The following is a 26,518-nucleotide window of genomic DNA, read 5'->3' as shown; positions in this document are numbered from 1 at the left end:
TAAATTAGAGACAGAAAAGTGGAGTTGTGAGTCACGTAATAGAACACAAGCTTTGAATAAATAAAACAAAGCACAAGTGTAAATTCTAGAGTTCAATCTCAAGCCTAATACACATACACACACACATACTCACACACATTTGTGGGATACACTGGAAATGAACAGGGACAGTGGGGTGTTCCAAACAACACCAAAGCTTTCAGTGTTGCCATTTATAGAGACAGGTAGTTACTGTGCCCAATAATACCAAGTATTTTTAAGGCAATGTGACACATGTTGAAAAACATTCTTAATATAGATGTTGTTTTTATTGGTTCTAGACCATTTTATTTGTAAATATTTCTTATTCCACTAAGTTTGGGTCATCAAACTGTGATACTTGTTTAGACTTTCTCTTTGGTGCTCGGGTCTAAAGAGATAGAGGGACACATGTGCCAGATTGATCTATCCTGTTATAGGCACTCAGTTTAGATGTATCAAATTACTGAGAAATGAAGGACCAGATAACTATACATGATCTTCCACATTGAGATAGGATAACCTTCCCAATCCCAGGAAAATCGAATGTAGTCTACCATCCAATCTATCATCTCTTCCCTTTCTTCAGACATTTCTCCAGGATTTACAGATCTCTCTTTCAAAGAGACCAAACCAGATGGCCAGCTTCTGGTATGCTGACAAGGTAGTAGGCAGAAGGGAGAGAAAATGATGAGAAAGACACAAATAATGAAGAAAAGAAGAGCTGTGTACTGGTGACTCATGCTATAATCCCACCTACCCAGGAGGCTGAAATCTGAAGATTGTGGCTAAAAGCCAGTTTGAGGTACAAACCAAACTAGATCTAAATGATGTTCAGTGGCACAGACTGAACAGTGAGTCTTGAAAGTAAGCAGTGAAAAAGAAATTTAGACTGGCTCCCAAGAGTATGAGCCAGAGTATATCACAAGGACCCAATGTGTCTCACAACCTGCAATACAGCTCAGCTTCTGGATGTCTCATTTGTCCCACCATAGTTCACCAAGTAGTTGTATTAACCTAAAGGTGAAATTTTGACTTCACATAGAGTCTAGCCTCTGGTAACTCCACATAGAATCTAGCCTTTAGGTTCAGAATCCTCCACACAGCCCTCAAAGGACAGCAAAGTTGTTAAAAAGTGTTAAATGTGTTAAATCCAAGGTCATAGTTTACAAAAGCATCAGGACACCAAATCGAAACTGAATCTCAACTAGTTTCTTAATCATTCTCCAAGTGCCTAGCAACTTTTATGTTTGTTTGTTTACTTGAGTTTTTACCCACTACATAAAGAAGAGACTTAGAGGAAGTAAGGTAGGAACCATTCCATTCCCACTCACCAGAGCCTAGAACATAACACGCAATTAATAGACTTTTTTTCTTTTGAATGAATGTATCTTTCATTCAAGAACAGAGGCTTAGAACAAAACTGAGGACCACCTTGTAGAAGTACAGGAGAACACAATGACATTAATGATCATTAGCATTACCTGTTTAAAATTTTAACCGTATCCAAAGAAGTTGAGTTCTTCTAGAGTAAAAGTACATTATGACTGTCATGATATCTTTATTTACAGGATGTACTCTAGCATATAAAAATGAACATTGAATGAACATTTAAGCAAACATGCTCTAAGTTCTCATCAGGAATGTAGCAGCTTGTATATATCATTGTGCAATTTGTCTTTCCATCTATATCACTCAGAAATGAAGGTATTAAGTTGCAGAACCCTTATCTGATATGCATGAAATCCCTGGGTTACATTTATTAATATTGTGAAGTTTTGTGGAAAAATGTATTTCTATAATATACCTGTGGATTTTAGAATAGATGGAATTTTACCTTTAAAATCCAAGGTTTCTAAATAGATAGTTGGAAAACATCAGATTTTATATGCTGAACATAATTTTTTTATGATCAATATTCAATACTCCTTGGGTATTTCAAGAACACTGTAATTCCAGGAGAATAAGCAACTCTTCAGGAAGTCTGGAAACTTCTTATAAAATCTGTTGGGCTTTTCCTCAGATACTCCTAAACCATTTTAAATGAATTGAAACCAAAATCTGGTTTTCCAAGATTATATTTAGTATAATGCTTTTTGGTAGATATTGCCAAAACAACTTCTGATAGAAATAGCAATTATCTGTAAGCACTCACAGTTGGCCTTTGTCATTTGTGTTGTCATACTATACTAACCACAGACTGGGTAATTTATGAAGGCCAGAATTTCATTTCCCTAGATACTAGAAAGCCCAGGATCAAAGCATCAGCAAGTGTATTGTCTGATGAGGCCCCAGTCTCCCCTACAAGATCATATGTTAGATGCTGTACTCCCCAAAGTTCTTTTTGTTTATAGCTGTGTTGGTGGCCCAAGGCCCAACCTCTTCTTCCTGTGACTGGCTTTCAATACCGATAAAGCAGCATCTATAGGGCCTCTGTAACCCATTATTGCTCCTGAGACAAACTCTGGCCCTGTGTGTTTCTCACTTCTTTGAGTCAAGCGGCTTTTCCTGAAAGTTCATGGAGAGTGAATCCATTATGTTTAATCTGCTTTTGTTAAAAAAACCTTGACTTCTTAGTTGGGCTCATGAATTAAGAGAGTGAAAAAAAAAAAGAAAAAGCTTGGCATCCATACCTCTGTTTTGTACCTGCTTTGCTTTGACCCATTCTTTTTGAAGTTATTTTGCGATCCAGGGAGAATAGGACTTATAACAGCTTTACGAGGAGGGTTGAAGGGAACTGTGACAAGCTTTCTAATTAAGTAATGATAATGATAACAACTTCTCTGAAACCCCTCTGTAATGATCATGCAGGCTGTACTGACCAGGACTGTTTAATAATATGTACATATCCCTCTCCCTCTGCTCCAGGTTTTTTTGTCTTTGTTAACCTTAAGCTCATGTCTCTACCCAGAGGAATGGCTGAAGATAAGTTAAAGCGCTTACTTCGCCTCTTCCACATGATGTCCTCTCTTTAATAAATTTCCTTTCCCTTTCTTTGGTATACAAAAATGGGTGGCTGATTCTATTCCTGCTAAGAGTTGTGGAGCTGGGTTCTTATCCTAACACTCCAGGTTCATCTCCTGCATGCTCTCTGCCAAATTACTCTCCATATCTTTCCCACTTCTACTTGTTTTATTTCAAAAGCACTTAAATGAAAAGCATAATGATCTATAATTTTATATTTGCTTTTTTTCAAAACCATGTATAGTTTTGTAAGATTTATTTTCCCTTCTGTGCCATTAAGTGTCTTCAGAAACCTAGCTTTAAGTGGAAGCATATTCTGTTCCTGGAATGTGGCCCAATTAAACCTTCATCAGATCATTAGCTGCTGAGGCTGTTTCAAAGTTTTACTGTTGGAGTGGACTCATCTTTCCAACATAAATTCCTTATTGTACATATGCTCTGCTGTCATTTCTATATCTATTTTTGCACATTTTCAAAATATTTTAACTTGTTTCCCAATGTAGTTTTATTGAAGGATAATCAGTGGGTACAAAGATATAAAATGGCCTAGCACTGGTGGCTCATGCCTGTAATCCTAGCCACCCACAAGCTTGAGATCTGAGGATCATGATTTGAAGCCAATCCAGGAAGAAGAGTTCATGAGATTCTTATGATCAATTAAGTAGCAAAAAGCAAGAAGTGGAGGTGTGGCTCAAGTGGCAATAACCAGCCTTGAGCAAAAAATTAAGGAAGAGCACAAGGCCCTGAGTTCAGTTCATTTCAGTACTGGGATACACACACACACACACACACACACACACACACACACACACACGAAATCCACTTGATTTCTGAGCTAAAGCAATGTGAGTTTCTGCCAATAGCAATGCCTGCTTCCTCATGTTCTTGCCAGTACAAAGTCTTACCTTGTAGAATCTTTGTCATTTTAATAAATAAAAAACTTGATTGCATTTTAATGGAAATTGAACAATGATCTCCATTTCTCAAATGATATGTTATGCACATTTCAAGAGGTTTGTAATCTTTTTTAACCTATCTATTAAAACTAGGAGGTCACTTTTGAGTTGTTGACCTTTATGTGGTCTTCATAGCCCATTAAGTACTCTGATATTTAAAGCCTCCGGTCACTTTCAGTCTTGATTGTACTTTATTATTCTCCATTGTTATAGAATGTTTCAGTCAATTTAACCATAAGGGTCCCTCTTCAACTTTTCTCCATTAGTTCATTTCTACTTGTAATAATGACAGATTTCCTGAAGTGTTATATTAACTTTATTATTATTACAATGATTATTTTTATTGAAATGAATGAAAGAAGAAGAAGGAGGAGGAGATTTTAGGCTGTGATTCATTGTAAATGTATATGTTCTCTATCTACTTTACAGAAGAAAAAGTTAAACTTTAGAAATTGTCAGAGTTGATAACAATTGTTTTCGTTTCATCTTATGTCAGAGAATAAATAAAAGTCAATGAAACAATGTCTAACATTTTCTGAGGAGGTTACACTGCACAAATTTTTTTTCATATTTTTAAATATTTTTGTCAGTCATGCGGCTTGAACTCAGGGCCTGGGTGCAGTCCCTGAGCTTTTCCACTCAAGTACTCTACCACTTCGAGCCACAGTACCACATTTGTTTTTCTGGTGGTTATGTGGATAAAACTGTCTCACTGACTGCCGGGCTAGATTTACCTCCCCCGGTGTGGGGATGCTAAGCTTACTCCCTTATCAGTGCTCCCCTTTTCACCCTCTCCCCTGGGCACCTAACCAGCAGGTGGCCAAGGTGGAGCAAGGGACACGGGCTAGCCTAAGGTGCACGTGGCCGAACGCCCCTTTTCCTCCCTCCTTACCCACCAAGGAAGCCAGGCGCAGACGGATCTCGGAGACGCTTTGGAGAGCAATCCAATTTAATCAGGAGGGGCTCACAGTAATATAGTAGTGATGACGAGGATTGAGCATGAGCTGGCGATAGGCTGGTGAGCTTGTCCATCGAAGAGCAGCTCCCAAGGAACTCCCTTATGGGCTAACTCACTTCCCATAGTACCGCCCTGTGGGCAAAGCCTGCTCGAAAAGGGAGCACACATGCTCTCTGGCGCAAGGTGGGGGATGGTCTCAAAGCTACCCCTTCTGGTTCCAGACCCAGAAGGAGATAGGTGTGGCTCACTTCCACACTGCCCCAGGGCTGGGGGAAGGGCGGCATCTCAGGAGCACTCTCCTCTCCCTTCCCCCCTTAAGGCCAAGATGAATCCCCAACAACTGACTTTGCTGCCTTAGCTGACTTTGAACCACAATTCTCAGATCTCAGCCTCCTGAGTAGGTAGGATTAAAGGCCTGAGGAACAGGCACAGCGTGACTGCACTATTTAAAGTCAAAACAAAGATGTTGTGGGGTCTCTGCCTTTAACACCTGGCTTTGAATAGCCTGTGGACTCAGCAGGGCAGGGCGCCTCTGGTCTGGTTTACCCAGCTGAGAGTTGCTTGCCTGGGGGAGGTTCCTCCCTCCTGGGCAGGGCGGCCTTCTGTGTAGAGCTGGGTATGGAATTCAGCTCCATTTTGGGCTGGGAATTGGGCTTCTAAACGAGACTGTTTATCTGTCTCGGGAACTGTTTGTTCTCCCATGTGGCTGTTCTGTGCCGCCGGTAGCTGCTCGCCGCTTTCGCTTTTAATTTAGGAATTCTAGCGGGCAGGGCGGGCCACCTCTAGCTGAGCCAGGGCCCAGGACAAGCCCCCTGCCTGGGCAGGGGTTGTTCTCCTCCAAAACAAAACCGCAAAGAACCAATAGCCCCCTCATCAAGTGGGCTAGAGACTTAAAAAGAGACTTCTTTGATGAGGAAATGAGAATGGCCAAGAGACTTATGAAAAAGTGCTCTACATCACTGGCCATAAAAGAAATGCAAATCAAAACAACATTGAGATTCCATCTCACCCCAGTAAGAATGTCCTATATCAAGAAAACTAACAATAACAACTGTTGGAGGGGATGTGGCCAAAAGGGAACCCTACTTCATTGTTGGTGGGAATGTAAACTGGTTCAGCCACTCTGGCAAGCAGTATGAAAATTCCTCAGAAGGCTAAACATAGAACTCCCCTATGACCCAGCAGCCCCACTTTTGGGTATCTATCCAAAAGACCACAAACATAATCACACTAAAGCCACCAGCACAACAATGTTGATCACAGCACAATTTATCATAGCTAGAATCTGGAACCAACCCAGATGCCCCTCAGTAGAAGAATGGATCAGGAAAATGTGGTACATATACACAATGGAATTTTATGCCTCTATCAGAAAGCATGACATTGCCCCATTTGTAAGGAAATGGAAAGACTTGGAAAAAGTTATACTAAGTGAAGTGAGCCAGACCCAAAGAATCATGGACTCTATGGTCTCCCTTATAGGGAATAATTAACACAGGTTTCGGCAAGTCACAGCAGAGGATCACAAGAGCCCAATAGCTATACCCTTATGGACACATAAGATAATGCTATGTAAAATAAACTCCATGTTATGGAAACGATTGTTATATCACAGTTGTAATTACTTTCAGCATCCCATATGTAACTGTAGCCTCTATTACTGATGATCTTCTTGTATCACCTTCCTGTGGTTGTACCTACACTATATCTCCGTATCTTATCTGAGTATATTGGAAACCAGGTATACTGGTATTAGAACTAGGAAATTGGAAGGGAATACCAAAATCGAGAGACACAGGTTAAAAAAAGACAAACAACTACAAACGCAATTCTTGTAAAACTGTTTGGTGTAAATGAACTGAACAACTCATGGGGGGGGGTGGAAGGGAAAGGGGTAGGGGGGAGGGGGAATGAGGGACATATTAACAAACAGTACAAGAAATGTATCCAATGCCTAATGTATGAAACTGTAACCTCTCTGTAATTCAGTTTGATAATAAAATATATATATGTAAAAAAAACAAAACATGTTCCGTAATGCCTATTGTATCCTGGTACTTCCAAGAGAAATGGCTCAGAGCTCAGATTTTTTTGTCTCGTTTTGTTTTCCTGAGATTTCAGGTTTTGAGGCAGATACTCAGGAGTATGAATTACTCAGCATGGATGTGGTAGTGAACTCCATATTTCTGTTATGTGGAGGCAGGTAGGTAGGAGGCTCAAGGTCTGAGGCTGGTTCTTGAAAATGACAGGAGATTCTATTCAAAACATATCTTAAGCAAAGGACCCTCTGTACTGCCCAAAAATAAAAACAGGAGATTCCACCTTTTCTTTTTCTCCCCCCTTATTAAAATTGACTATTGGTTAAGTTCTAAGAATCTGTGTTCATGTTAAATGTTGTCTCCAGGAAGATCTGAATTATCACCAGGGTTACCGCTATTTTTAAACAATTTGAACACTCTACCCCAAAGTGAACATACTCTTCAGTAAATGTTCAGCCATAGCCAACTTGACTCTCCTGAGCACCATCAAATATATTAACCAAAAGAATAGATGATGAATGTCTGACTGTGAAAGGTTTTCACAGTAGAAGCTTTTATCTTTTCTATAGAAGAGCATTCTCTGGTCCTTTGAAATAATATTACAAGTGGCTCCACTTGTAACAGCAGCTGCTGTAGAACATCAGATATGAGCCAAGTACTACAAGTGTCCTAGCTAACCCCCACAACATGCTTTGTTTTATAAATGAAGACACTAACATTTAGGGAAACTAAATAATTTTAATCATGGGGCAGTGGCAGAGCAGAGATCTGAACCCTAGTTAAACTACCCATTTTCCAACATGATGCACTGGCATCTGTGGGTGGTAGCTTGCCCTGCCTGTCTCATAACCACTCCCATCTCATTGTCAATCAATCCAACTCACCCTCTTATGCCTGTGACCCTGCCATTGCACCTCAAGAGGCAAAATGTGCTTTCTCTCTCCTTAATTCTGGGATGTCTTTGTGATAGTTTTGATGAGTAAAATGTGGCAAAATGAGATTGTATAACTTCCAAGGATGAGCCTAGAGAGGTCTCCAACTATGACTTTGGCTACTTGGGACACTAGTTCTAGACCCAGCTGCTATGATATGAGGCATATACTGAAGGCAATGACATTCCCCATCCATTCCTACAGCCTCCAGGCAGCTGCTTCAGCTCATCCTCCATAAGGAAGCCAGTACCCAGGACCATGTACATAGTTTGTAATGATGACGTGGTGACTAAGCATGGGTCAGGGAAGTCAATCTTCCTTCTGCCAGATTCAGCATCCCCAATGGAAGATGACTTCACAGAGACTGTGGCGTCTGTGTCTGAAGGTGCTCAGATTCTTGGGTGATCATGGTCCATAGTTACCAACTATTCTGGAAGCCATTTTGCTTTTTACCTCTCTGAAATGCTACACATTCTAATCTTTGATGTTAGGGCCAAGGGCAAAAGTGAGTCTTGGGTTCCATCCACACATGCAATGGCACAGAAGGCTGCAGGGGTATTGAGCAGTTGTGGAGAATAGTTGCGGTGGGTAGGGATTCTGTGGGGTCCAAAGTACAAAGAAGTAGGATCCCATATCCAAGAAACTGTACCAGAACTGTTGAATGATGGGGAAAGTTGGGACTGCATATGGGGCTCTGAGCTCCCAACATCTGCTCCATTTTCCCATTATTCTTCAATTAATAAATGTAAACTCAGGGATAAAAGTATTAAGAATTTCAAGATGACAGCCACATACCCTAAATGTGGGCCTCTCCTAAGCATGGGGCATGATGTTATGGCTACACTGATGGCACATATGCCTATGAAATCTCCTACCAGCACCAATTGCTCACCACATAAGAAGATCTTGATCCTGTGGCCATTGACATCAAAATGGCCAGCTGTCCTTGTGGGAGAAGAACCATGAATCAGACCTGGAAATAAATGTAATTTCAAGGCCAGAAGACATGGGGGACCCTATGTCTACATTCAACTTTGCTGTTCAATTTTAAACCAAAATAAAAAATATCTAAATAGTGTGTCTGTATATTCATCACATACTTGCTTAGGATGAGACATATACAAGGGCGTGATAATAGCTAATTACTACCATTGCTCTTTGTTCTATGGATGCACTTTTCTTCTCCAGTAGAAAAATAATTTTTAAAATTGTAAATACATCCTTCAGTTCAACATACTCACACAAGTTTCCCAGAACTTAGGCCAATCAGAATGAAAATTAAAATTTAAATGCATATATATTCTTGTTCTTGGTTCTATGTGAGATTAGGAAAGAAAATGGGGAAAGGAAATGGAAAATGAAACTTTGGATTATGGCCAGTTGGTTAGATAAAAATGATCTCATGTTTATTTGAATACAAATTACACCCACCAGCAAGGCCCTAGCATCCATCAAATCCTTTTGTAATTCTCATAGATTCTGTTAAGTACAGAGACTCAGGGCTGCAAAATAATAACAATGTTCTTAAAATGGAAAAACCAAGGACTAAAAATTTCATTACCTCAATACATCAACAAATGTTAGAAAACATTGTACAAGTTCTCTATCTGCATAAGATTGTATTGACTGCATGTACAATTGGGCCTATTCGTATGCTTCATTATATTGACTTTCTTAAATTCTTGAATAAGAATCTCCATGTTTAGCAGTTCCGGGCTGAATTATAAACTATAACAAGTTTCCACTTCCCAGGGAGAAAAAGGGTTGTCAAACGAGTAATACTTTTCCTTGTTGAGTTGAAGGAAGCATGCTTTCCCCATGCCCTGCTTTGGTACATATCTATAGATGGTGTTGCCATGTCTAGCACCTGTTGAGGCCAGTGATGTGGTCAGTGACTCCCTTTGTTTAGTAGAGTTTGCAGTCTGTGGGCCCTGTCAATCTATTACCAGACCTACAGAGACTTAGATTGCTTAGATTGCTCTTTTTTTTACATACCAGTTTAACAAAGAGATATTAGTCCTTCTATCCAGCTGGGAAGTCAAAGGCAAGTTGGCAAAGAAGGTGCAGAATTGTAAGCTTTCAAAAGCTCTTATTTCCAAGACAAGGTGAATGGCCTAAAGAACCCTTGATCCCAGGCTTTTTACCTAGAATGGAGCTGGGAAGACAAGATGGTGTTTCCATATAAGCTGATGTCCTGGAGGCTCCTCAGGGACTCCATCTTTCCTCATCTGAGCAGGGTGGCTGATGCCCTAAGCTGCTGAATCTGGAGTACTCTGGAACAGCATTTGCATTAAAGCAAAAGCACCTGTCAATGGTTTTTGAATGATTCTCCTCAATGACTTTTTGAGGAAGGAGAATAAAGGACCTGACATGAGATTTATTAGATTATTGTTATTATTACAGCACTGGGGTTTGGATTCAAGGTTATCACTTGCTAAGCAAAGCACTTCATTCATTATTCAAGACATGTCACAGACCCTCTCACCCAAATTTTAAGTGAACAATGCAAAATGGCCAATTATACACACAATATTGAACAACAGATCTCTAGACCTAACTTACCTTTTGTAACTGAAACTCATACCCATTCAACACCAATTCCTTATTTCCTTTGGTAAGCTACAATGATAGAATGTTAATGCCCATTAACATGTGGTACCCATGAGTTCCTCCATGGCATTCTCTCATGAGAGTAAGTAATGGTCAGTTTCTGGTCAGGATTTCTCCATAAGGCTAGAAATGCTTCAGGCTAGTTCTAACCAAAGTGAGGTACTGAACAGTGGCAACACTTAGCCTGGCCTTTACACAACAAACTCCTATTTAAAGCATTTTGAATGCAGGTTGCATCTCAGATACATACTTATAACTATGGAATGGAGACCTTGTTGGGTCTTGGTCCCTGATTTCCCTAAATCAAATACCAGTACTATAAACTCCTCCATACTACCTAAAAAACTGATTTTTTTTAAGTCATGTATTTGCTCATGAGTCACCTAGCTCAGCCAGCCCATCATTGTCCTTAAAAAGCTACTTCTTGATTTAACTCCTTGTTTTCCTACTTTAGCTGCTGTGTGTGTGTGTGTGTGTGTGTGTGTGTGTGTGTGTGTATGTGTGTGTGTATGTATTAATTCTTTGATAGATGTACCAAGAATTTTGGGCCTCTGGCAACCACTCTAATCACCATACTATTCTGCTTCTATTAGAGTATTTTGAATATTTCATGTAAATGAATCATGTAATATTTTCCTTTTCTGTGACTATATAGTTACATTACTATAATGTCTTTTAGATTCATTCATTTGCCTTTTCGGCAAATATATGTTTTTGTGTTTGCATATATTATACATGTAATTGGGTATGTTATAACCAACATTATACAGATAATTGGATATGTCATTAGGCATATACTATATATATTTTATCCATTTCACATCGATGGATACTAGGGCTGTTTCCATACCTGGCTACTGAGAATAATGATATGATGAACATGAAAATGCCAGTATCACTTTCAGATCATCATGTCAAATCTTTTCATTATCAAAAGAGGCTTTCCAGTGTTTGTGATGGATCTCTACACTGTTTTCCACAATGTCTATACCATTTTACATTCTCACCCACGGTGGTGTCCTTGTTTGTTTTCTGTTATGTGAGACTGAAAAACTTATAAGGAGATTTATTGAACGGACAGTTTTGAAAGTGGAAATCCAAACTCAAGTGCTTCATTTGTCTAACTGCTGGTGAGGACCCCCAGCTGTATCACAACATGGCAGAGAAACAGCCACATGCCAAAGGAGACCCCAAAATGTAATCATCTTGCTTTGTAATGACTCATTCTTACTAGAGGTCATCATTAATACTTATTAATGATAGATGTCCATGTCCATTACCTTGTATTAGGCATTACCTCAACAATTCTATCACCTCTCAACATTGATATACTGGAGATCATGCACAAAACTTAAACTACATCCAAACAATAGCAAACTTATGAGGTCTATGTTTTTTCTACATCCTCACCCCCACCTGTTATCTTTGGGGTTTTGGGTAGTAACCATCCTAATAGGAATGATGTATTTATCATTTTGCTCCTTGTTTTCTGATGATTAGTCATGCCAAACACCATGTCATATCCTTCTTGTCAATTTATGTTTGTTTCTTGGAAACATCTGATGCCATTTAGGGGTGGACTTAGTTTTTTCAATCATTAAAGAATTAAAAGACAGAGAAGTATTTTAAGCATACAAAGCAAATTTATTTGTAAGTCAAAAGAAAGTAGGGAGAGCTGGGAATGTGACCTAGTGGCAAGAGTGCTTGCCTCATATACATGAAGCCCTGGGTTCGATTCCTCAGCACCACATATATAGAAAATGCCAGAGGTGGCACTGTGGCTCAAGTGGTAGAGCACTAGCCTTGAGCAAAAAAGAAGCCAGGGACAGTGTTTAGGCCCTGAGTCCAAGGCCCAGGACTGGCAAAAAAAAAAAAAAAAAAAAAGGAAGTAGGGAGACTCTCAAAGAAAAGGGATCCTCAGGATCCTAGGGAATCTGAATACAGAGGAATTAGATTAGCTTTTGTGTAGTCATAGGCTGCAGATCAAACAGCATCAGAGACAGGATCCAATGAATTTCATGATTAGTAGACAGGAAATCCAATGCTAGGAGGATGAGCTGGTTTTTTTTGCCAATAATCCAAGGGTTCCCCCATATCACCTCCTCTGGTCTTTTCCCTGATTGCTTGATCATTTGTACGTGTGCCATCTTTGCTCTTTCTTTTGGTTGAGCATACACTCAGGACATTCTGGGAAGAAGCATTCTGACAGGAGCCAAAGGCACTATTGGAACAAGGCCAATGTGTTATATGCTGTATGTTATATCTACCATTTTTCCCTTTATTTTTCTCACATCTATTCAAGTCTTTTGCTTATTCCTTCATCACTTTGTTTTATCCCATGAAGTTGTAGCAACTCCTTATAAATTTCAGTTATTAATCCTTTAGCAGATATGAAATTTACATATGTTTTCTCCCCTACTATAGGGGATAGTTCCCTCTTGATAGTTTCCTTGGCTGTGCAGCTTTTCTACCATTTGACTTGTTTCTTTTTCTCTATGTTTGTGTTTTAAGTGTCATAGCCATGAAACCATGGTCATGAGACCTTTTGCTTTTGTGATCTTTTGGGATTTTATAGAGTTCAGTGTTAAATTTTGAAGAACCTGAGCAGCTGTTGCACCTCTATATTGTAGCTTGGGCCTGACGGGCCCTGAAGCTTCCTGGAGTAACTACAGAAAATGTCAATGTGAAGAGCCTGAACAAAATGCAATCTAAAATAATCAAGTATCCAGAGAGACTTCATTTGACCAGAGGTCAGTTAAAGTTAGAATGCTTTAGCCATTGTGACACAAAGGAAAGGTATTGAAGTGTGGCCCGTGTGTTTTGTGTTCCTGAAACATGGTTAATGTGTCCCTCATAAATGAGAGTAGCCACTTCTGAGAAATAAGGCCCACTCCCAACAGGTGTGTGACTTAAGGTCATAAACCTGCACCTGTGACAAAATACAGGAGTGCAGAGATTCCAGGAGAAGAGTCAATAACTCCTTTGGGCAGTGAAACTCTCATAATGACCAAGTAATCAAGAAAGTGTCAATGACTTCTTTGGGCAGTGAAACTCTCATAATAACCAGTAATCAAGAAATAACAGGGAATACCTGAAATTCCAGATGTTCCCTGGAGTTAAGGATGACTCGGGCGACACCCTTGTAACCTAGATCATGTGTCTAAACCAATCATTTTGAACCCCATAAGCTAGCCAATCACCTTTACTAGACCCGTTCCCGCCATTGATTAGGCCAATCATTCTTAAGGATTATTTTATGATTTTCCCATGGTGTGACATGGATTGCTGTGTGATGATATGACCCATGGAATGTTCCCCCAAACCCTATAATAACCCTGCTGAATGAGGGGACAGTCTCGCCATTCAGACCCACTGCGTTGGTGACAATCGTGAGCTCCAGGCTGTAGCTTGCAATAAAGACTCATGTGATTACAGTGGCTTTTGGCTCCTTGGTGGTGTTTGGGGACCCTGAAATCTAGGCATAATAATTTAAGTGTTGAATCTGCTATGAATTCCTGTGGAAAGTGTCAGGTAAACATCCACTTCCACACTTTTGTATGTGTCCTGTTTCCCCAACAACATTTGTGGAAGAGAGTCCTTTCTTAACACCTCTGTTGAAGATCAGTTGACTAAATACTCATGCTAGTAAGATTTGCATAGTTTGGGCCTGTTCCAAACTCATATTCTGAGCAATAAGTTTAGAATTTTTCTTTTTAACTTTTGTGGAGCAGAACCTCACATGGTTTTCTTGTTTCATCTTCATATTGGAAGGTGAGAACTAATGGAAGTATAACTAAATGCAACTGTCATTTTATCCCAGTAACTATAACATCTCACTACCCAGCCTGCTTTGCCCAGTGACTCAAGGTTAGCTTTTTCCTCTCTGTTCTTCTCTTTTCCTTCCCATTTCCCCCATGCTGAGGAATTGAAGATTAGCCTCCTTTCGGCCACCCTGCTGTGCCATCATAGTTCCCAAGGGGGCCACTCAGCCACCTGCTGGGCCATTGAATTCTCTGTGGGGCTACAGAGAGGAAGGACCCATTGCCAGCATGATATATAGCCTCAGAGAGTGGTTTAAACAAATCTGGAGATAAGTGGACAGGAAACCCAAAACTCCAGAATACTGTCTTAAATTCCGCTCTCCCTCTCTGAGGGGAGAGGGAAGATCTTTGGGGTGCTAGTCCTCTGCAATCTTTTATTTGCCCTGAAAGTTAATGAATCTTTACCACCTTTCCATAACATTCTGATCTCATCTGGCATTGAATTCAGGGACAGTAGTGGTCCATTTTGAAGACAAGGCATTTGACCTTGAGAAGAAAATTACCAGTAAATTTCTTGTAAACTTGGCAATGTTAATGCATTTCAAAGTTAGTAATCCAACAGGACACATTAGAAGGGTATCAGTTAACAAGGAGAAGAAGGGACCATAGTAAAATTAGATAAACTATGTTCATAGTAGAAAGCATACTCCCAGAAAAGCTTTCTAGCCACAAAAGAGCGATTCAGCCAAACTTCAGATGTATGTGTTTAGATTATCAATAAATAGTAATGTAACTTAACCAATGTCCAAGAGAGAATGTAAACTCCATATGAGGAATTGAGATAGTAGCCTCATGTTCTAGGGATAAATTGCTTGTTGTAATTGCCCAGGGCATTCCTATGCATCAAACACCTGACCTTTCAAGATGGTCATTAAAGTCTTGTACTTCTGGTCTTTGAGTCTATCCTCTGGGCATTGATGTATGAGTGTGTTTCTCACACAGAACACCCCCAAATGAGATAATTATCTACAATAATCAGAATGTATTCTAGAAGGAAATGGTCTCTTGGAAATCAAATTGCTCCTCTCTAGTACTGGCAGCATGAACAACCTCTCTGATTCCCAAAGAACCAGAAAAGAGATAATGACTAGGAGGTCACACCTGTCACTGGGACTCTTACATTATATGTACCTTGGTCCCTTGCCCCTAATTCTTGTTCTGCTTAAACATCTACCTATACCTTGAAGATGCCTGAAGGTGATCTAAAGTGCCACCTTCCTGTGCCATACCTATGCCATATAATCTCTTTCCCTTATTTATTTCCTGTAAGGTCATTTGTTAGTGAAGTCTCAGAAAAGGGAATTGAAGAAACAGTGTAGGAAGAAGATGGTATGTGTATGTCTTAAATTCATACAAGAAAAAGATTGTTAAATTGGTGTACAATTGTTGGCTGTGACTTAAACACTGATGCAAATCCAGTATGCCATTCTTTATATGTCCATCTAGCTATATATCTGTGCTAAAACTCATCACATCTACTGAGTTTTGTCATTGAAGAATTCTGGCAAGTATTTGGTCAATTATTGACAAGGTACAGGTGAGCTCTAGTCCCCTTGGTCTCCTTGTTGTTTTAATTGGAAATAAAAAAGAGCTTTTGTGGCAAAGACACCTTGGATTGCAGTTTGAAGCCAGCCCAGGCAGAAAATCTCTCTCAAACTCTACTTCCCAACTAACCAGCAAAGAGCCAGGCTAGAAGCATGGCTGAAGAGACTTCATCTCTAACCAGCCAAATGCTGGAAGTGGAGTTTTGGCTTAAGTGATAGAGTACTAGCCTCAAGCAGAAGTGCTCAGGGACAGTGCCCAGGCCCTGAGTTCAAACCCCGTGAATGTCAACGAGGGCAAGCCATCCCAGCAACAAGCACCTGGACCACTGGGACTCAGCCAGTTCAGGGAACAAGGATCATGGAGTGGAGTAAGAGGAAAATGATCACATCCTAAATGGAGTCACTTTATCTCCCCCTTTCAAAATTATTCAGAGCCGGGGGATCAAGAGATAGTAGCTTGTCCATCTAATGTCCATACCTGAGTATAAGAACTAGCCAAGTCATCCAATTTTTAATTTTGTGCCCTAAACCCTTCCTTTTGCCTTAATGTGTTTTTTGTCCAGCCCCTGCCTCATGAGACTTCTTCCAGGCTTCATTCAAGGACTGGCTTGTACCACCAAGGGATCCTGCTGCTCGCCTTCTCCAGGAGGGGCCGCATTTCTGCCTTTTCCCCCTAATGTTGATGCCCCTTGCCAGCAGGAAGCAGCCAGAGAGTCTTCGTCCTTTTTTATAACTATTAAAAGGCTGGAATGTAAGGTTCGTCCCTGGAAGGCTCCATGTAGATGCGCCCACCTCATTAAGTCTCCACTCAGTTACCTGGATAACCAGCAGACCTGGAGGCAGTTACCTCCCCTTTCCTGGAGGTCACATCCTAATCCACCTGGCCGCACCCCCTGCCCCTGCCCTAGATAAGGCAGGGCTGGGTGGGTGTCGCCCTTCTCTCCCTTCTCTCCGGCCATGGATCATCTTGGCCACAGGCCAGCAGTTCGGTAATAAACTTTCTCTCCTGCCTGAATGCCACGTGGCATTCTCCTTTACTGGCTACCTACTTTAAAAAACCTAACATTTCCTAATTAACTTGCATATCTTTTTTTTTTTTTTTTTGGCCAGTCCTGGGCCTTGGACTCAGGGCCTGAGCACTGTCCCTGGCTTCTTCCCGCTCAAGGCTAGCACTCTGCCACTTGAGCCACAGCGCCGCTTCTGGCCGCTTTCTGTATATGTGGTGCTGGGGAATCGAACCTAGGGCCTCGTGTATCTGAGGCAGGCACTCTTGCCACTAGGCTATATCCCCAGCCCATTGCCTATCATTTTTAATACACTCATGTATTCCTTGAATTCTCAAGCTAGACCTACAGAATGAGGTTGGTTAGCTCTGCTTACCTTCCTTTAACATCAAGAAGACCCTTGCCCAGTGGGAGCACATTAATGCTGGACTTTATGTCCTGAAGATGATAAGCCAATAAATTGTGTTCGTTATAAATTACCCAGTCTATGGTATTGTGTTGTAGTAGCACAAAATGAACTAAGGCACACAGAATTATTTCTGGGCTTTTTATTCTGCTGTGATAATTTCTAAATCTGTCCAAATGCCAGGACCATACTATTTTAATGACTAGCAAGTGTGCTTTGAGAAACCAAGTATGATATGTCCTAATTTGCTCTTCTTTGTCAAGATAGTTTTGGTTTTCTTTGGTCATTTTGTAGCTTCATATCTCTTCTGATTTGGACACTTTTCCTTTTTTTTTTTTTTTGCTTACTTGTTTTGAGTAAGGCTTCAAGGACCCTATTAAATAGGAATGATGAGAACAGGAATATTTGCCTTGTAATTTTAGAGAAACTTTATTTTTCATTATGGAATATGATGTTAGCTATGGGTTTCTCTTGTATAGACTTTATTATGTTGGTGGAAATTTCTTCTATATTTAGTTTGTTGAGAATTTTTGTGGCTTAGTGGTAAAGTGCTTGCCTGGCATGCATGAAGTCTTGGGTTTGATTTCTCAGTACTATATGAACAGAAAAAGCTGGAAGTGGAGCTAGGGCTCAAGTGGTAGAGTGCTAGCCTTGAGCAAAAGAAACAGGGACAGTTCCTAGGCCTTGAATTCAAGGCTCAGAATTAGCAAAATAATAATAATAATAATAATCTATATAATTAAAGGATGTTTAATAATATCATTGGTTCTAGTGAAATGACCATATGATTTTATACTTTATGCTGAAAATGTAGTATCATATATATTGACTTGAATATGTTAAAACATTCTTGCATCTGACTTATAAATGATATTTGTTTGTTATGCATAGTTCAGTTTTATTGAGGATCTATTCATCTATGTCATCAGGGTTCACAACCTATAATTTTTTTTTCTTTTCTGATAGTCTTTTGATAACTACAATAAATCATTGTTCTCTGTCTCTCACTTAAAAATTTTTTTTTTTTTGCTGGTCATGAGGGTTGAACTCAGGGCCCGGGCTCTGTTACTGAGCTGTTTTGCTCAAGGCTCTCCTTCTGGCTTTTTGGTTGTTAATGGGGGATAAGAATCTCAGGGACTTTTCTGCCTGGACTAGCTTCAAAGCTTGATCCTCAGATCTCAGCCTCCTACATACTAGGAATTCAGATGTGAGACACTGATGTCCGACTTTTCTTGTATTGCTTTGAACATTTATCTTTTTCTTTGCCTTTTGACTATTTGATTGTAATATCCACAATTGTTCATTTCTTTGGATTCATTTTATTTGATATCTGCCGGGCTAACTCTATACCTCCTTCCATGGAGATCCCGGGCCTATTTGCCCCCTCCATGTGTTCCCCTTTTGCTCTCATGCTTATCCTCTGGCCAGTAGGAAGTAATGTGGGAGCGAGGGCCATGGGTAAGCTTCGGACCAGGTGTGGCCGCGAGAATGCCCCCCCCCCACCCCCCCGCATACTCGCCAAGGAGGCCAGGTACTCGTGGAGATCTCAGAGTAAGCTTCAGGAGCTTCCTAAAGTTTTATTCAGGGGAGGGGTTTATATAACAGTAATGGCGGCAGGAAGAGGAGGGACTAACTGGGTATTAACAATTGGCTGATGAACTGTCCATCACGGTGATGTCACGAAACTTCCCCGCAGAGGCGGAGATCACAGTCCCCCCAGGACCGGCCCCTGGGCTCAGGCTGGCGCCATGGTGGCACATGTGCTCGCAGACGGAGGGAGGGGCTGGCTTAGCTCCCTCTTCTGGGGGAGGTTCCAGACCTGGGGAGAAGGTAAGAGTGGCTAATAGCCAAGCAACCCCAGGTCTTAAAGGTATAGCCATCCCCGACAGATATCATGAATCCAGAGATCCATTTTCCTCTCTGGATTTGAGGAGTTTTTTAATCATTTTAAAGCAAATTTTCTTCCTCTTTCTTTTTCTCTCTTTTTGCCTTTTAAAGTTCCACAGAATATACGTTGCTTCTCTTGATGATATCTCACCTTAATATTTCTTTACTAATTCAGTGTGTGTGTGTGTGTGTGTGTGTATGTGTGTGTGTGTGTGTGTGTGTGTGTGTGTGTGTGTGTGTTTCAGTCCTGGGGCTTGAATTCAGGGTTCTGTCTCTGAGCTCTTTTGCTTAAGGCTAGCACTCTACCACTTGAGATACATATCCACTTCCTGTTTTTTCTTGTAGTTTAGTGAACTAAGAACCTTGTTGACTTTTCTGTCCCTGCTGGCTTGGAATTGCAATCCTCAGATCTCAGATTCCTCTGTAGCTAGGATTACAGTTATAAGCCACTGACACCTGGCTTTTCACTTTTTAATTCTATCTTTTTTATCTTCTGTCTGGATTTTTTTGCAGTAATTTTTCCTTAAGTTCACTGATCTCTTTCTTGAACAAATCTACCTTTGAAATCTTCCAGTGATTTTTCGGTTTATGTATCATTTTCATCTATTCCAGAATCACTATTTTTGTTACAATTTCTATTTTCTTATTGAAATTTTCAGTGCATTTATATATCATTTTCCTGATTTGTTGTCTGCATTCGTTGTAACTTTCATAGTTTAAGACAACTATTTGGAACTATTTGTCAAATAAATCACAAATCTCCATTTGTTTAGGTTAGATTACTGGGTCTTTATATTATTACATAATCTTTTTCTGACTCTTTGTGTTCCTTTGTACTCTGTGCATTGGAAGAAAACATGGCCTGTTCTAGATTTTAAGGTCTGGCTTATATGGGAAAGATATTCACTGCTCAGAAGATCTCTAAGTTTGTTCCGGCCAGAATGGATACCTCTTTACTCTTCATCAGAAACATGACTTTATAATCCTTTTCCTCCATGTGTCATCCCATTTTCTTTTTACTTGTTCCCTCACAGTACTGATATTGTTTTTACATTTAACCACTCCTTCACTCCTAATCTCTGTATAAAGGCTGCTCAATTACCTCTCTCTCACTAGTGGCCTCTAGCTCACTCTGTTTGCTATTCCTCCTTTCCCTGGAACTAAGAGTGCATCACACTGTTGACTTCCCATTTCATTGTTTTCGTTGTGTTTGGTTTCTATGCTCCATGTTCTCCAAATTCTTCAGTTCAAGAAATATCTCTTTCCAGTTCACACCAAATAAATGATATTTGTTCCCCTCAGATAACGTCTCATTTCTCTAAACATTTCTCTACATTGGCAAGTCTCTTTGTACACATGCAGATAATTCTCAACTATAATATTTTCAGTCCTTACTTGTGGTTGTGATAACTGTTTTTAATATTTTTGCATATTGTGCTAATATTAGCTCTGAAATATTAGCATTTTTATTGATGTTATGACATTGTTTTGGTATTCTACAATTCAAAATTATTTATGCATTAAGATTTTTCTCATGGAGCCACAAAGTGCATTCAATTTTCAATCAAAGGAATACTGATATAGAAAATGTCATGACCTCAAAGATCAGGTATGTATATTAATCGTCTCAAATTTATCTATGATCAGGATTGAGCCACAGTTGATGCTGACTAGTCTTTAACAAGGTTGTCTTCGAATGGAAGAGAAAGAGAAAGAGGGTGGGCAAATGCCAAAGATAGAAAAAAAAAAGTCTAGAGTAAAATAAGGTAGTCCATCCCTTCCTCTGGTTTTTGATTATCTCTCTGTTCCAGAACTTCCCACTCAGGGTTGGGAATATGACCTAGTGGTAAAGTGCTTGTCTTGTAAAACTTCTCACTCTATATATCCACAACTACTTGAGACCTTGTAAAGGATATTAATTTCACAATTGAATTTTAATCACAATAGGGAAGATTCAATTGCCTCCTCAGATTCTGTTGTGGCTTAAATAATGGCCGTGATCTACAAAGTTCCACAAGTAAAACTACAGACCCTGACCTGGTACTAATAAGAAGTGGGGCCACATAGTAGGTCTTTAGGTCACCAGGGACATGGTCTTGAATAGAATTGTGGGGTATTACCACCTAACTTTCTATCTCCTCTCCCTCCCTCTTCTCTCTCCTCTCTCTCTCTTTCTCTCTCCTTTCTCTCTCTTCTCTCCCTCTCTTCACTCTCTCTCTCTCTCTTTTGTCTTGGGTGCATTGAGATGCAATCATTTGTTTGCTTCTGATTTATGCTCTCACATTGATATACCCTATGTGAGGTGATAATAGACAGGGTTAGTACTCAGCAAATCTGTTTTATCTGTTGGGCACTGAGCCACCCAAACTGTGAGATAAATAAACCTCTGTTGCTGTCATTTATAACGTATGTCCAGCATGCCTTTCAGCAGTGCAAAGTTGACAAACACAGGTCTCATTTTCAAGTTCATAGCCCAGGGAACGCATTCTTATATTATCTGAGGACATATATACTGCTCTACATACTTTTACTTTCTCTTTTCATGTGGGCCTTCACTTCTTTCCCAAGTAGTTCAACTGGACTTCTCTAATCAAGCTACCTTGGGAGACTCAAATATAAACTTCAGAGGGATGGAAAGATCTCTGACCTGGCCTCTAGGACTTTCTGCCACATTAAAGAAGAAATATGTACAATATCCCTGGTCTCCACTAAAATATATTTCAAGAGCTGCAGAGGGAACACATAGGTCCTTAAACTACCAAAGAACGACTTCTACATTAAACACAACTTGTCAGGTATCTATAGTTGATGCATTTCAATATTCTAATACATTTCAAATCAGGAATTGTCAAATATTTGAGTAGTGCAAACCTCTTCCAAGCTTGCTTCTGAGTCTTTTTTCCCCCCAGAAATTCTGAATGACTAAGTAGCAAACAAGGCCATCAGTGTGGGTTAAGAGTGCCCCAGGGTCATTCTGTTGTACTCTGTATAGCTGCCAGAAGAAAGAAGGCTTTCCCAGGCCAGAAAAGTACAAGCTTGGAAGGCTCAAAACATCCTTCAGTCCCCGTCATTGTTGTGGGTTGCCTTTGCATTTAGCTTTTCTGTTGCTCTGAGACGATTTTCCCAGGTTAGTAAGAGCTTATGACCTCTGTGGGTTCTTGCTTATTATTATTTTTTTTTTGGCCAGTCCTGGGCTTGGACTCAGGGCCTGAGCACTGTCCCTGGCTTCTTTTTGCTCAAGGCTAGCACTCTGCCACTTAAGCCACAGCACCACTTCTGGCCGTTTTCTATATATGTGGTGCTGGGGAATCGAACCCAGGGCTTCAGGTATATGAGGCAAGCACTGTTGCCACTAGACCATATTCCCAGTCCACCTCTGTGGGTTCTGATAAGAGATGATCAGTGAGAGCTTCCCTATAGTGAAGCTCATTGAAGACTCATACAGAGGTATTTGTCTGGTGAAAAATGGAGTAATTTTTGTGGCTCTTTCTGACAGTGATATAGTGTTTCTCCTGGGCTACACAGACATGAAGGCATCATTGTGTTAGGGGATGTTTTTGAATGCACCATTGGAAACTTAGTGTCTGTGAATGTGAAGATACAACTGCATTGCATTCCTCAATGAACTCAGGTCCCAGAATTTCTGCTTCTGGAGATCCCATTTGAAGCTGCCACAGGGTCCACAGCTCCCTGTGACTTTTCACATACCATCTTCTTTATTTCGTTCCAGACTGGTAGCAAATAATCCATCTTCCTTCTCTCATTCTACACCAGTGTAGTCTTCTCTGCTGCCCACAGATTCTCCAGCTAGCTGATCATCTGCATCTTTCCTCTGCCAAACAGTGTTTGGTTTTTGAGACTGTTACCCTGCCTTTGATTGGGCTGACCTTGAAATTGTAACCTAACAGCCTTCACCTTCTGAGAAGCTGGTGTTATAGGCATGTACTACCACACTTAGCTCTCATCCGAGTGCTTTAGGTTCAGTGTTATTGGAGGATTTTAAAAAGATATACTAGGAGAAGATTATCCAGACTCCTTTTGCACATTTCCTGTCCCAAATGGTGTAATCATCTACTTCTCCAGGAAGCCTTGGTTTCTTAGTGGTAGATAATATAAGGAACAAAATCTATATATTCTAGACATATCTACTGCAACTGGGTTGGTCCTGTGTCTAAGCTATAACAATGGATATAAGTAGGGAAATAAATTTAAATATATTCATTTATAAATAAATTCAGACTCAACACTGAAGTGATTTTACTTGACCTCTTCTCTGTTACATGTGCACTGCCTTTCCCAGAGCAAACGGTCTAGTTTTCTAGAATATTAAGGACTAAAAGTAACATATTTACTTCCTTTTCCCACAGTGGCCATACAATTTCACAATAATAATAAAAACACTGATACTAAACATATGATAATTGGATGCAGTTTTGTCATTTTTGGACATGCCATCTCTATCATTTATAGCTCCTTCATTGTTGAATAATGTGTACTGAATTTTTTTATTCATTCACAGGTTTTATTTTCCTATAAGTAAACCCATTTAATATGCACTAAAACCCCTCATGTACCTGCACTTATTTTTGATTACTTGAAGCTTGTTCTATATTCAATTGTGTATGTGTGCTATTCCTGAGGCTTGAACTCAGGGCCTGGGCACTGTCTCTGAACATTTGAGATCAAGTCTAGCACTCTACCAATTGAGCCACAGCTCCACTTCTGGCCTTTGGATGATTAAGGTATCTCTCAAGTTTGTCTGTCCAGGCTGATTTTAAACCATGGTCCTCAGATTTCAGCCTCCTGAGTAGCTAGTACTACAGACATGAGCCACTGGTGCCTGGTTATTAGATTTTTTTAAAGGGATCACAAGAACAATATTATGAGTTTTCATAGCAGACAATAGTTTCTCTGTGGCCTTCACACACAAAAGTTAGATTTGCTAGATGTAGTACCTTTGTCTTATACTTTTCTTTCCTTCATAATTTAAAAGGATTACTTTTATTTCTATTTCTTTTCAGCTGTCTACCACCAGACTGAAAATCATTTCTAATTCTAACCTCCTTTAACATCATATAAACAACCTAAATGTCTTCTAGATTTTGGCTTCTAGTTTTTATCTCTTAATGGATGCCATTCTGGCTTTTTGAGGTTTTTCTGTACCTCTGACATTTTTATCCTACTCTCTTTGTCCTTATCATACTATATGGAGTTTGACTCATATCACTCTTTGTTGAATCTCACAAAAATAATCTCCCGTATGTTTTTAGGAGAAAAGCCTGTTTCCAGCTGCTCTTTCAATATGAAGCCCTGGAGCCCATTCTTCTACTGATTTCTAAAAGCATCTTTATTTCTCTTTCCTACTTTCATCTGGTCCCTTGTTTCTTTACTTCCTCTTTTTTTTTGTCCTGTTTACTTGGAATTACTTTGCATCAGTTTCCCCTGTGTGAAGCTTGGTTTTGGAGTGTCTTTAGACTCCTCACTTTTGAGAGTCCAAGGGTTCAGAACCTAATAGTTCTCTTAATATCACTGCTATCGAATGTGTGAAATTTCTCTCAAGCTTCCTCCTATTCTCAAATCAGCTCCCTGAGCTTTTCAAGGAGAATCTATCATTTATTTTGTTATTCTCTACTCGGTGAGATGTTCTACAGATTCATGTAGGATGCTGTTACACAGATGTACACAGTATTGATCTACCACTGGTTGGTTGTTACATGAGCATATTTTTGGATTGCATATATTTTTAAAATGTATTTTGGGGCTGGGAATATGGCTTAGCGGTAGAGTGCTTGCCTAGCATGCATGAAGCCCTGGGTTCAATTCCTTAGCACCACATAAACAGAAAAGGACAGAAGTGGTGCTGTGGCTCAAGTGGTAGAGTGCTAGCCTTGAGCAAAAATAAGCCAAAGACAGTGCCCAGTCCCTGAATTAAAACACTAGGACTAGTAATAAATAAATAAATAAATAAATTTTGTCACCTACATTTTTTATAGATGTTTATCGTGACTTTTGCTGTTCTATTTGCATTTTTGTGTGTTGGCATTTGAACTCAAGACCTTGTGCCTGTTAGGCAGGGGACTCCACAATTGAGGCACACAAAAAGCTCTTTTGGATTCAGTTTCTTTTTTTTTTGGCCAGTCCTGGGGCTTGGACTCTGGGCCTGAGCACTGTCTTTTTGCTCAAGGCTAGCACTCTGCCACTTGAGCCACAGCGCCACTTCTGGCCATTTTCTGTATAAGTGCTGCTGGGGAATCGAACCCAGGGCCTCATGTATATGAGGCAGGCACTCTTGCCACTAGGCCATATCCCCAGCCCATTGATTCAGTTTCTTGATATAGAGTATCAATTCTATACTTAGGCCATTGTGGACCACACCTCTCCTATTTAAGCTTCTTATGTAGCTCAGATAACAGGCATGTACCACTGTGCTCAGCTTTTATTGGTTGATAGGATGTCATACAAATGTTTTGCTTGGGTTAGCCTCAAACCACGATCCTCTAAATCTTCTCATGAAACTGATTATTGACATGACCCATCATACCCAGTTTACTTATTTTATTTTTACTTGAAAATGTAAGGGAATTAAAACCCATGCTGCTATTATGATACTTCTAAAATTCAAAGCTTCTGAATCTTAAGTGATACAAATAAACTATCTATGAAACACAGACTATAGACTATGTCATAAACTATTTACAAACAAAATCAGGGAAATTTCTGGAAGTTGTCTCATTTGTTCATAAACTTTCAGTGCCTACAATTATTCTCTTCATTTTTTTCTTTTCCACATTATGTCTGTTTTATGACCTTATGAGGTTTTCCTCAGGAGATATTTACCTAATAACACATGGAAAGGTAATAACTTTTCCATGGAAACATGACAAAAAATATACTAACCAAGCAACCAGGTATTGGAAGAAATAGAGCCCAGCATGACATGTTGAGATGACTGTATCTATCCATTTTTGTGTTATTTTTGCCAAATCATCCTGAATTGAATCAGGAGAAAAGGTCAAACAGACCCAGATAGAGGGATGTCTACACAAGAAATGTCTATAACTTTTTTTTAAATGTCAAAAAGTCATAGAAATTTGAGAAACTATTCTATTTAAGTCCCTGTCTCAGACAAAAAAAAAAAAAAAGCAAAGAAAGAAAGAAGAAAGAGAAACTATTCTAGATCAAGGGAATCTAAAGAAAATGGATAAATAAACATAATGTGGGATGTGAAACAGAACAAAAGAGTATTGTTTGTTTATTGTGCTGGTCCTGGGGCTTGAACTCAAGGTTTGGGTGCTGTGCCTGAGCTTTTTTGCTCAAAGGTAGCACTCTACTACTCGACCCTCTACTGTACTTCTGGCTTCTTTTATTTATTTAGTTTT

Source organism: Perognathus longimembris, chromosome 3 (genome assembly GCF_023159225.1).
Source record: "Perognathus longimembris pacificus isolate PPM17 chromosome 3, ASM2315922v1, whole genome shotgun sequence".
NCBI lineage: Eukaryota > Metazoa > Chordata > Mammalia > Rodentia > Heteromyidae > Perognathus > Perognathus longimembris.
This window is presented reverse-complemented; position numbering follows the sequence as displayed.